The sequence below is a fragment of the Felis catus genome, chromosome D1 (assembly GCF_018350175.1).
Source record: "Felis catus isolate Fca126 chromosome D1, F.catus_Fca126_mat1.0, whole genome shotgun sequence".
Taxonomy (NCBI): Eukaryota; Metazoa; Chordata; class Mammalia; order Carnivora; family Felidae; genus Felis; species Felis catus.
In genome coordinates this window covers 926,172-938,955 of record NC_058377.1, presented here as the reverse complement: position 1 = coordinate 938,955, position 12,784 = coordinate 926,172, and the positions used below count along the sequence as shown (strand labels likewise).

Sequence of the window (12,784 nt, the reverse complement as noted above, 5' to 3'; positions counted from 1 at the left end):
CCGTTGGTTTTTACTTGGTAGAAACAAAAAAACAAGGGGTGGGGAGTGGGGGGAGTGCATATTTAAAAACAAAACGTCACAGAATTGAGCATACGTTCAGAGGAGAAAAGGAAACCTGTATCCCGATTCCTGACCCGTCTCCACTTCTTTATACAAACTACTAATTAATAAATGACTACAAGGCTCTTCGGCGAGGGACACTGCAGTCCACAAGTGTCAGGAAAAGGTGCCGTTTCAGCAACCCAGAAGTGGCTGGGGGAGGTGGGCGAAGAAGGGGGCAGGGTCCCCCATCTGAAAGCTATGGAGAGAGGGAGCGGCACCCGGGAAGGGAGCTGGGAGATTCCTGCACCTTCCTGGGGGGAGGAAGCTACAGGACGGCTGGGCTGTGAGGGCTGCAGCAGGAAGAGGGGGGCCCAGGGCAGACCTGTGAGTTCCAGGTACCTCTGGGCCCACCTGCGCGCCTACCCCAGGATCCGGGGAGGTGAGTCAGGTGGAGACGGGAGTCGGAGCGCTGGCTGGAATTCCACGAGGTACAGGTGCGGATGGGCGGAACCGAGGGCCATTCCAAGTGGATGGTGCGTGTGCGCTCCCCGAACCCCCACAGCAGCGGCGCGGACCCCACTCCAGCGGCAACACTGAACCACGACAGGGCTCCGTGTGCTACCACATCGCACAGCTCACTCCACCCCGCACGGCCTGAGTCCTCTTTTCCTCCACGTACCAGCCCTGGCAGGTGCCGGCCAGCCCTAGGAGTGACCCTCAGGGGGCTCTGCGCATCCCCCCCCCGCCCCGCCCACAGGCCAGTCGGCTTCATGTCTGACACCGGGCACTGATGGGGTCGCACGCACTCCTAAACGGCCCCCCCGCCCCGCCCGCCGGCTTGGGGCACCCAGTGCCAGCCGCGTCCAGGGCTGCAGCTTGCTGGCAGGGCCGGTGTCTGTCAGCAGGCGAGTGGGAAGTAACCTCGGTGAACAGGACAGACCCAACCGCTTTTCTCAGCGGCAGTCACTGTCGGGTGGGCTCGACGCCACTACTGGGAAGGCAGAACCTCCACAAATGAACCCCGATGGCTGGGCTCCACCTTTTCTTGGGAAGAGGGCCCGGTGGCAAATCGCTTTTGACATTCCAAGTTCCTGAGCAGCCGAGAGAGGAACAAGTCAGCAGCAGTCGCGGGATGGTTCCGGACACCTCCCCCAACGGGCCCTGCCACTGTCCCCGAGCCTGCCCCCGTGCAGGTACCTCTGCCTTTTCTACCGGTTATGGCTCTCCACCAAGAGCACCATCCTGGACACACACCTGCCTCCCCTGTCCCCTCTACCCGGCAGGCAGGCGCCACTGCACTGTCTCCGCCTCGTCTGCACCGGGGTATCGCTAAGAACTCAGCCTCCCAGAGGCAGCAGCTCTTCCTTCTTCACCACTGGGGAGCCTCCTTCAGAGCCCAACTTCTCACCACGCCCCCTATTTCCAGGGTCTTCTATGGAACAGCCACCAGGCTTTCCTCCTTCAGATGTCACCCCTCCCATCAGCCTTCCCTGACCACACACATTAGTTTTCTCTTCGAGGCTGCGTTCCCATGTACGGGACAGAGCTGCAATGACCTGTCTGTCCTGCCAGTGACCTGCTCACCCAGCCTTTAGGGCACAGGCCGGCAGACCCTGCACAGTAAATACCTGAGGAAGAATGGAGGGCCTCCCTTTGAACATTCCTAACCTTCTGTAAATGAGCTTAAAATCATGTAGTACATACACTTCAATTAATAGGTTTATCAACAAAAATGACGTTATTAAATTCAGTACTTTGTGCTCCTTAAAGCAAACTTTTTCTTCCTAAGTGTATTTATTTTTACAACTCTTTTTTTAATGTTAACAACTACAGAAAGGCAGAATGGAAAAAGACTAAGGAACGCCTGGGTGGCTCAGTCGGTTAAGCGTCCGACTCTGGATTTTGGCCCAGGTCTTGATCTCACGATTTGTGAGTTTGAGCCCGGTGTTGGGCGTCAGGCTTCACATGGACAGCATGGAGCCTGCTTGGGATTCTCTCCCCCCTCTCTCTCTACCCCTGCCCTGCTCACTCTCTCAAAAATAAGTAAAAAAAAAAAAAAAAAATAGGAAAGAAAAAGCCCAAGTTTTTTGTGTCCTACTCACCAGGGAAAAAACTAAACAACTTCAGTTTTCAGTTTTGTGATATGTTCTGCATTTCTCCCTCATGCATGTGTTTTTTTTTTTTTTTTTTTAATTTTTTTTTTTCAACGTTTATTTATTTTTGGGACAGAGAGAGACAGAGCATGAACGGGGGAGGGGCAGAGAGAGAGGGAGACACAGAATCGGAAACAGGCTCCAGGCTCTGAGCCATCAGCCCAGAGCCCGACGCGGGGCTCGAACTCACGGAGCGCGAGATCGTGACCTGGCTGAAGTCGGACGCTTAACCGACTGCGCCACCCAGGCGCCCCCTCATGCATGTGTTTTGATAACACGTGTACACCCACACATGTCATACTCTACCTGTCCCATACTGGCTTTACTCACTAAATATATTATTGGCATCTCTTCTTGACACAGCACATAGATCTTTTTCTTTTTAATGCTTCATATATATTTCAGAGACGTCGTGGGCTCCATTCCAGACCACTACAATAAAGTGAGCCAAATGAATTTTTTGGTTTCTTGGTGCATGTAGTTACGTTTACGGTAGTGAGAAATAGCGTTATCTCTAATAAAAGTAACAATGTGCATACCTTAATTAAAAAATACTTATAGCTAAAAAATGGTAACCATCAGCTGAGCTTTCAGCAAGTTGCACCCTTTTTGCTTGTGGAGGTCCTGCCTCAGTGCAGAGGGCTGCTGACTGGTCAGGGTGCTCAGCATGGCCATGGCAAGTTCTCAAAATGTTCTCAACAATGAAGTTGGCTCTATCAACTGACTCTTCCTTTGATTTCTCTGGAGCACAGGAGGCTGTCGGACGGCATTTTACCCACAGCAGAAGTTCTTTCGAAAGTGGGAGCCCATCCTCTCAAACCCTCTGCTGCTATATTAACTAAGTCCGTGCCCTATTCTGAATCCTGCGTTGTCATCCCAACAGTCTTTGCAGCGTCTCCACCAGGAGTAGATTCCATTTCAAGAAACCACTTCCTTTGCTCGTCCGTTCGAACCAACTCTTCACCCGTGTACGTTTCATCCCGAAACTGCAGGTCAGGCCATCTCCAGGCTCCACTTGTGATTCAAGTCCTCTTGCTGTGTCCACCACGTCGGCAGCAACTTCCTCCCCGGAAGTTCTGGGCCCCACGAGTCATCCCTGAGGCTGGAATCAATGTCCTCCAAACTCACGTTAATGCTGATGCTCTCTAACTTCTTCCTATGAATCACGACTGTTCTTAAGGCATCTAGAATGGTAAAAACACTTGCCAGAGATTTTCAGTTTACTTTGCCCAGATTCAATCAGAAGAACCACTGCCTTGTGAAATGTATTTCTTAAATAATAAAAGACTTACTTGAAAGTAGAAATGACTCCTTCCCTCCTTAAACCTCATGAACCAACCTCCACTGGCTTCAGACTTTTCTTCTGAAGCTTCCTCATGTCTGTCAGCCTTCACGGAATTGAAGAGAGTCAAAGCCTTGCTCTGGATTAGGCTGTGGCTCACACGAACACTGGGAATGGTCTGATCAGCGTGGAGGCTGCTTGGCTTTCCTGTTCATGTGTTCACTGGAGAAGCACTTTTCAGGTCCTTCAAGAACTTCTCTGCACTCACAACTTGGCTGACTATTTGGCACAAGAGTCCCGGCTACTGGTCTGTCTCAGCTTTCACGTGCCTTGCTCACGGGGCTCGATCATCTCCAGCTTCTGACTTAATGTGACAGACGTGTGACTCTTCCTTTCACTTGCACACTGGGAGGCCACTGTAGGGGCACTAATGGACCCAATGTCCCTACTGCTGTGTCTCAGGGAAGAGGAAGGCTGAGGGGGGAACTGCCGTCAGTGGGGCAGACACAACACAGGGTTTACTGATTATGTTCGCCGTCTTACGTGTGCATGGCTCACAGCACCTAAAACGGTTCTAACAGTAACATCAAAGGTCACGGATTACCAATTGCCGTTAACAAATATAGTAATGAAAAAGTCTGAAATATTATGAGAACTGCCAAAATGTGACAGAGACATGATGTGAGCAAATGCTGCCGGGAAAACGTGTGACAGACTTGACTGATGCAGGGTGGCCACAAACATTCAGTCTGTAACAAACACAGCGTGTGAGAAGCCCGATGAAGTACAACACGTTAAAATGAGGCATGCCTGCATCAGAATTCACTTCTCCCTTTTCACCAGTTTAGGGGCCACAGGCGTTTTTCAATTTTGTCAGTGTAACGCACAACCGCTGGGGGCAGCTACGGCAGCGCCAGTAAGGACACGGTCACACAGATGAAACACAGGGACATTTGGAGATGTCATCCACCCAAGGTCGACCGTAAACTTGCTCAAGGTAAAATCTGAACTCAGATCTCTGACTTGAGAGCTTCCGCTTTTAAACCATACAATATGCTCCTTCCCAAAGACATAAAACCTATTTCCCAAGACTTATGCATTTCCATACATTAAATTTGCAAAATGGAAATACTGCCTTTATCTCTTTATATCCAAGTTAAATCATTAAGTACTTACCATATTTATTATATGTAAATATTATTTGTTATATGTAAATCAATAAATGTTTAGTATTTCACTAAAAACAGCAAACTTAAAAAATTAAGTTCAGGAAACTTCTGATACTACTCTTATGCACTATCAACAATCAAAACTGAACCTCTGATGGCCCTCATTTTAGACACGAAGGTACAGAGGAGAAACAATCCCAGTGCAAACTACTGACTGCTGCCGATTCTCACACCTATTTCTACTTGAGGAAGGTAAATATGAAATACAAGTACTGGGGGCGCCTGGGCTCAGTCAGTTAAATGGCCGTCTTCAGCTCAGGTCATGATCGCGCAGTTTGTGAGTTCGAGCCCCACATCAGGCTCGGTGCTGACAGCACGGAGCCCACTTCAGATCCTCTGACCCGCTCTCTGCCCCCTCCCATGCAAGCGCTCTGTCTCTCAAAAATAAACATTAAAAATGTTTAAAAATTACTGTACAATTAATTTTAGAAGCATGCTAATGTGCAAAACAGAAAAGAAAAGAACGCTTTATATATTCATCTGTATTTTTCATTTAACATTCTGGGTAAATATGATGTTACATGGAAAGAGATGGTTCAAAATAGATACCGAGAAAGGTACTAATCAAAGGCAAAGGCACAGATGAGCAAAGATTACCTTCAAATAGTGTTGTACCACAACTGAATCCTTAGTAGCAGAAAAAGATAACAGACAAGAAACAGATCTTCAACCTTAAATGTGAATGAAAGAAAACAATATATCGGGGTGCTGGGTAGCCCCGTCAGTTGAACCTCCGACTCCTGGTTTTGGCTCAAGTCATGACCCCAGAGTTGTGGGATCGGGTCCCATGTTGGTCTCCATGCTGAGCATGGAGCCTGCTTGGGATTCTCTTTTTTTCTCCCTCTGCCCTTCAAATATATACAGACATATAGTCAGATCTGGGCTACACACACACACACGCACACGCACACACAGAGATTTTTAGTTAAGTAGTCCTTAGAAGAAATCCAGTGACTTGATCCTTAATGCAGGATTCTAAGTCATTCTGCTAAACTAATAAGCTAACTGTTGAATAACCATGAAAGGGGCGCCTGGGTGGCTCAGTCGGATGAGCGTCCAACTTCGGCTCGGGTCGTGATCTTGCAGTCCATGAGTTCGAGCCCCGCGTCGGGCTCTGTGCTGACAGCTCAGAACCTGAAGCCTGCTTCTGATTGTGTCTCCCCCTCTCTCTGACCCTCCCCCCATTCATGCTCTGTCTCTCTCTGTCTCAAAAATAAATAAACGTTAAAAAAAGTTAAAAAAAAAAAAAAAGAATAACCATGAAAAGCACCGAGAGCAAGAGCGACAGACTGAGTCACTGGTTACACAGGCTCCTAAAAGTTTGACTCAAACATGTGTTTGGGCTAACCTTAAGACACAGTAAAGTACTGAGTCCAAGGGGAAATCTGGGTTTCCCACAAAACTACATTCTTAAGAGAAAACCACAGGAATTGATCAAAATAAATTTAGAATAATCTTTGAGTTCAATTTATATTCTGATTTAATGTGTTATATATAAATTTCTTCAATATGGAGCACACGAAATGAAGCAAATGTAAGTAGCCAAATTTTATTTTATTTAAATCAGATGATCTTAAATCTGTGCTCAAAATCACCAGGAAAGCCCCACCCTTAGGAGTCCAGGTTCAGAAGGTTCGCCCATAGGGCACTGATGGTACCGGCCTGGGGACACTTACAACCGCTGAGGGCTGGTCAGGCGGCACCTCTACACCCCAAGTGTCCACTAGCAGGTACCGTGGGCGGCTCAGAGCCCCAACCATCAAGCGCTGCAGGTCTGGGAAAGGCACCACCTTTGCCGGGAGAGGGCGACACGAGCGGCTGTGTCCACCAGGACCAAACAAGTCCTGAGTGGTGCTCTTCCTGTAAACACGTGAAAAACCTGCATGGCTCCAGCAACTGTTAAGGAGAAGCAGCTCACAGGTCTTCTGCCTGTGAGAACTACGTGGAACTGAAGAGCGGGGACCCTGGAGGTGAGACGAGTAGGTGAGATCCCCGGATTCTCACCGGTGACTTGGCCCGACACCATGTCTGGCTGAGAAAGCTTTTCTGTCCCGGGGAAATGAAGAGCCCTCACTCGTCATCTGGCTCTAACTGGCTGTGTGTTTCTGTCCAGGCCAGAGGGGGAAGTGCCTGCACACAGCAGTGTCCGTTTCTGTGCACACAGTGCATTTTTCTATTCTGTTGTCTAGCAGAGGGCCGAGGGCCCTCTACTCAGAAAGGGGAATAAATGTCTGAAACTAATCAACATGGAATTCAATTAAAATCCTTGATTTACGCTCATGAAACAGTGTTTTTTCCGTGTAAGTTCAACCTCTCCATTATCCAGCATGACTTAAACCAAAGACACAGAGATAGTTACCAAGGTCCTACTATATCCAGACACACTTCTGGGACTGGAGATGTACAGCTGTGAGCAGACCAATCCCTGTCTCATGGAGCTTCTGTTCTAGCCGGGAGGACAGACAGATATGGACAGAAGAGTGCTGGCTAATGAGTGCACTGAGCAAAAAGACATAAAGCAACACGGATGCAAAACACCTGGAAAGGGTCTTTTAGACACATGGGCCAACATGGGCTGCTCGGAGGAAGCAGAGAGTCCAACAGGGTGCGAGCTGAAGTCTGTCATGAGCCGAAGAGGAGCATCCCAGTCAGTGGGACTGGGTGGAGGGCAGAGGTATGTGGGGCATGGTTTTGACGGTCAAGACTTGACCAAACAGCTTTCATCGTTCCAACCAGGAGAGGGCTGCACGCATAATACCTAACACAAATTACCAGTGCTCCAGGGTGATACCAATTCTCCAAGCTCAGGGAGAACCTCGAAACGAGTCTGAGTGGACAATAAACATTTTAATGCTAAGTCATGTTCACGTGTGCTGAAGACAGGCCCTCAGACACAGGGAAGATATGGGAGCTTTCCAACCTATCACACCTGACCACTGCACCGAAGTCTTTTGGGGAAGAAGGGGAAATAAAAAAAAATAAAGCACTAATCAAGAAGGCAGAAAGATGTCAGCATTTTAATAAGATGTAAGGAGGGTGAGAATTTTTTTTTAAGTAAGCTCTACACCCAACTCACGACCCCAAGAATCAAGAGTCGCGACTGAGCCAGCCGGGTGCCCTAAAGGTGAGAAATCCAAACTGGGATAAGCAAGAGGAAGAAGAGTGTTAGGCTACTGTTAAAATAATTCATAAATCAGAGTTACTTATCCTTGGGGAAAATAAATTTTTAGGTAGGATCTACTACTGGTTGAACGATAACTTATCTGCTACAGCAATATAACTTCCTGCAATATTTTAGGAATAAAACACTCCAGGTCCTAACACGGATGGTGACTCAACATCCACTTTTGCATTAGTAATGACTGCCATTTGCAATGTCTTATCAAACAAGAAAGTCTGGATAAGCCACCCCGCAAGCTGAAGAGCAACCTGTCCTACTGGCCTGCCCCACGATTCAGGGGTAGAGTCGACACCCACGACTCAGAAAGTTCACTAAACACACCCTGATGAGTGGTTCAAAGTACAGAATTCTCGAGAAGTCATTTCCTCAGAACGTAGGAGGAGCCGCTGTAAAAGACGCCGTGGCCTCTACAAGGAATCTGCTGCTGACCTCTGTGAGTTCTGGATTCTGGTCCTAAGCTGGCACTTAGGACAGCTCACAAACTCTTACTTTACGTGGGGGCATTCGACGCTCTTTGCAAGTGCGTGTTGACTCCTTTACCAGCCCCGCAGTAAAGGAACTATCATTTCCCTCACCTTACAGATGAGGACACGATGGCACAGACAGGCCGCCCAGGATGCGTGCCCGCCAGCACCGGTCACACGCTTTCTTCTGCAGGCGCCAGTGCCATGTGCACGACGGCTCCCACACCTTTCGCGCTTCACCCGAGGCGCCAGCCTCTCTCTCTCCTCCACCAAGTGGACACGACACACTTTACAAAACATGTTCCCATATTCTGAGTGGCTTCTACTTAAAAAAAAAAAATTTTTTTAATGTTTATTTTTGAGATAGAGAGAGAGATAAAGGGAGACAGCGCACAAGTGGGGGAGGGGCATAGAGGGAGGGAGACACAGAATCCGAAGCAGGCTGCAGGCTCCGGGCTGTCTGCACAGAGCCCGATCCGGGACTCGAACTCACAAACCGTGAGATCGTGACCTGAGCCGAAGTCGGACGCTGGACCGACTGAGCCACGCAGGCACCCCTGGATTCTACTCTAAAGTACCACCAGCTGCACTTGCCCCTGAAACCAAACTGGCACGCAGACTTTCACATCTCCGGGATGGGGTGGTATTTCAGCGGCAGCCTCCCAGCTGGCCTTCACCCGTGTGGTGGCGCAGCGCGGAGCCTATTCGGGAGTCTCTGTCCCCCTCTCTCTCTGTCCCTCTGCCACTTGCACAGTCTCTGTCTCTCTCAAATAAACAAACTTAAAAAAGAGAAATTGCACTTGTTTAGATTTCTTGGAGGTTTATACTGCACACTGTCTTGTATTTACTCTTTTACACTGAGTTTAACTAGAGGCCAGTCAGTGGCATGCGAAGATACATCATTCTGCCCCAGAACACAGAAAAAGAGTTTTGTTTTGTTTCTATAAGCAAGTGTGCTCAATTCTGCAAGGTGGATGAGAAAAAACATGGCAACACTAGCACTAGCACTAGGCCTAGTGTGCAACACTCTGCTCTGCAGACTTGAGGTTTTCAGAATATGTGGGAACTGAAATATATTCACCCCTGACTCTTCAGCAGTTCTGTATCCAAAGGAGTCTTCCATAGACATACGCGTCTGAAATCCCTATACCTGGTCTTCTAAACCCTAGACAATCCCTGATAAAATCTTGTCCACACGAGAAAGATTCTTAGGTGGACACACTCAAAACAACTGTCATGTACAATCATTAAGTATTATTGTCACTAACTTTTTGTGTGCCTTCAATAATCTAAATGTGGGACAAGTATTTATAAATGTATTGGTTGAGGAAAACAGCTTATAAAATCAAGTTTTGGTAAAAGAAATAGGATTTCCCTTCTGGTATCTACAGCAACAGTGGACTTAAAGCACACAGCCCTAGGTCACGCGGTCAAAACTATCATTTTTGGGTACAGGCCTAGAAGCTAAAAAGACTATAAATATACCGATTAAAATCTGTTTCACAAAAGTAAAGGCAAGGGTGATGACGAGCCGTTTCTTTTTCTCCTTCAAGTTCGGATGTGCTCCCATAGGCCGCTGGAAGATTCTCGTGCCCAACAACTAGAGACACTACCAAGCCCAAAGCCAGGCTGCTCACCTGCACGCAGTGCACCACTCACTCGCCTACCCCCCCACCCCCGCCTCCCCCATCAGGCCCTGAGTCTTAAACAAACACCCTGATTTCTTCGTCTTGGTATCCCCACAGCTGAGCACAGCCACACTACACAACCAAAGTCTGTTGAGCGAAAATGATTAAAAACCTACCTGTGGAAAGAATAATTGATTGGTCTTGATCAAGTCACAATCTCTCGGATCTTTAGTCTGTGCTTTTATAAATCATAGGTTTTTTAAAAGTTGGTACCACTGGGGTGCCTGAGTGGCTCACTTGGTGAAGCATCCAACTCTTGATCTCGGCTCAGGTCATGATCTCACAGTTCATGGGTTTGAGCCCCATATCAGGCTCTGTGCTGACGGTGTGGAGTCTGCTTGGAACTCTCTCTCCCTCCCCCTCCCCCTCCTCCTCCTCACTCTGCCCCTACCCCACTCATGCATGATCGCGCTCTCTCTCTAAATAAATAAGCAAACATTAAAAAAAGTTGGTACCATTTTTACAGAATTTTTATATTAAATAAGCTCTCATATGAACTGATGGATTCCTATCTATCACTTGTGTAGCTTTTATTCCAACAGAAAGTAGGAATAATATGAACACAGAAGTAACAAAGTAGACCTTAATAATACTTCCGTGGTCTCAAGTTCACCATTCTAGAGCCTCTGTTCTGTGCAGCCCATGAACCGGCAGCATGGACACTACTTGCAAACGTGTTAGAAACGTGGAGCCTCAGGTCCAGACCTACTGGGTCACCGTCTGATTTTAACACGCCCCCAGCCAGTCCCCCCTCCTGCCACAAATTAAGAACCACTCATCCATAACACAAAAAACTAATAAGGCTCACCTGTGTTCACTAAACTCTTATAGAACGACCTACCATTAGCTCACACATCACCAACACAGCAACAGTGCAATTCGGTTGGTTAGTAAAAAAACAAAAACAAAACACCCTTGACGCATAAAAATGCAACTAAGTATGATTTCAGCTCTATATTAACACTCTAGAAAGACAGCCTAGTTTAGAGAGAAAAATAAAAGGGTTCGAGATTCAGACGGACCTACAGTCAACCCTGCTGGATCCTGTATTAACCTTCCAACCTTGTGCAAGTTCCTTACTCTGCTTGAAACTTCCTTTCCTTATCCACAAAGTGGGAGATGAACACTCCATTCAATGGGAGAGGTTTACAAGAAGAGCTTGACATAAAGTAGGGTAGGTACTTTTTAAAAAAGTCAGTTCCCTACACTTTCCTGGAACAGTTGTGCGATTTTGTTCCAGTAATATATTTACTTTACTAAAATTCATACACAATGCAAAGAGTCAGGTTGATCAGGAAATAAACCTGGGTCTCAAAGATGCAATGAAGGGCGCCTGGGTGGCTCAGTTGGTGAAGCATCTAACTCTTGATCTCAGCTCAACTCACAATCTCAGGGTTAGGAGTTCAAGCCACACCCAGTGTGGAGTCTACATTAAAAAAAAAAAAAAAAAAAAAAGGTTGAAAAAAAAACCCCCAACTTTAACCTAATTGAAGTTTTGCCACCTCCTTATCTTACTGATTAAAAGAATAAATATTTTGGAAAACTCTTTATTGTTGCAGGATTCTTTTTATTTCACTGATGCTGCCTATATATGGTAGTTTATGGATATCATTTTTAAAGAATTAGCATTTTAATCCTTCACACAAATATTCCTCTTATGAGTCATAAAATTACTGTGGCAAAAGAGTAACCAGAAGTATTTAGAAATCAGTGGGAAAGACAAAAATAATATTCCAACACTTGTCAGGAGAAGAAATAAAACAGGCATTTATTTTTTTGTTACATGTAAATAACTGAAACTCTTTCTCAGCCTCTCTACTCCAAAGCCAAGCAACGTTTCCAAAATTCTACAAATAATCACTGAAAACAAAGTTGAACATGGCCGCTTCTATCTGTAAGCACCACTATCCAACAACTCATGTCACAGAGAAGCTGGCAGCAAAGACACTCACATGCCAACTTTTTCCTGTATGTTCTTTAACAATATCCTCTTACTCTACAAGTTAGTCTGTTGGGTAAAATAACAGAACACTAGGCTTAGTATTTACACTAAAATCTTAGTAACTTCCAGAATTCAAATGAGCTTCACTTTCCCAAACGATTACTTCAAAAACTCCTAGTAGAATTTTAAAAATATCTGTTATTTGTGTCCTAAGACCAGGTCAAGGGAACTCAACAGCCTTGAGTTTCTGTATATTCTCCAATCACTGCACAAAGAGAACCTCTAACATGAAGCAAAGAAGACAGGAAGGAATTCCTTTATCTAAAACAGAGGCATTATAAAAACTTCTGATCCTCAAGCTATTGAAAAATGAAGAAACTCTATAGATCTACCTTTCAACATGATTAGCTGGGTTGTCTCCAATAAAGGAATGAAGAAATGGATACTTTGAAAATGGTACAGATTGTATAGGGCAGCACATTAATATATAAACACATACCTCAATTCCAGAATAAGTGACCTCACAGTTTTGCTTCTGTATTTGGGGACTGGGAGATTCCTATACAGGGTGCTTATTTTAGACTCAACATAAAGAAAGACGATTTATCAGCCAATATCTATTGTTCCATTTGCCAAATGTTGCTGCCTTGTCCAAGTTAATTCTGAGTTTTAATATTATTTAGAAAATAGTTTAGCTTTCCCCATCAGAGCACGACAAAGGCCATTAGCTGACTCGACACCAGTGGCACACTCCGTTGAGAGCAAAGTCCCAAAGCCACCAAGACTGAGAAGTGCCCTATGTA

General features: G+C 46.3%; 1 protein-coding gene across 8 annotated transcripts in view; it reads right to left on the bottom strand.

The window, feature by feature from the left end:
• YAP1 (Yes1 associated transcriptional regulator) overlaps positions 1 to 12,784 on the bottom strand; it is a 113,186-nt gene that overhangs the window by 36,215 nt on the left and 64,187 nt on the right. The gene's annotated exons all lie outside the window — the stretch shown is intronic.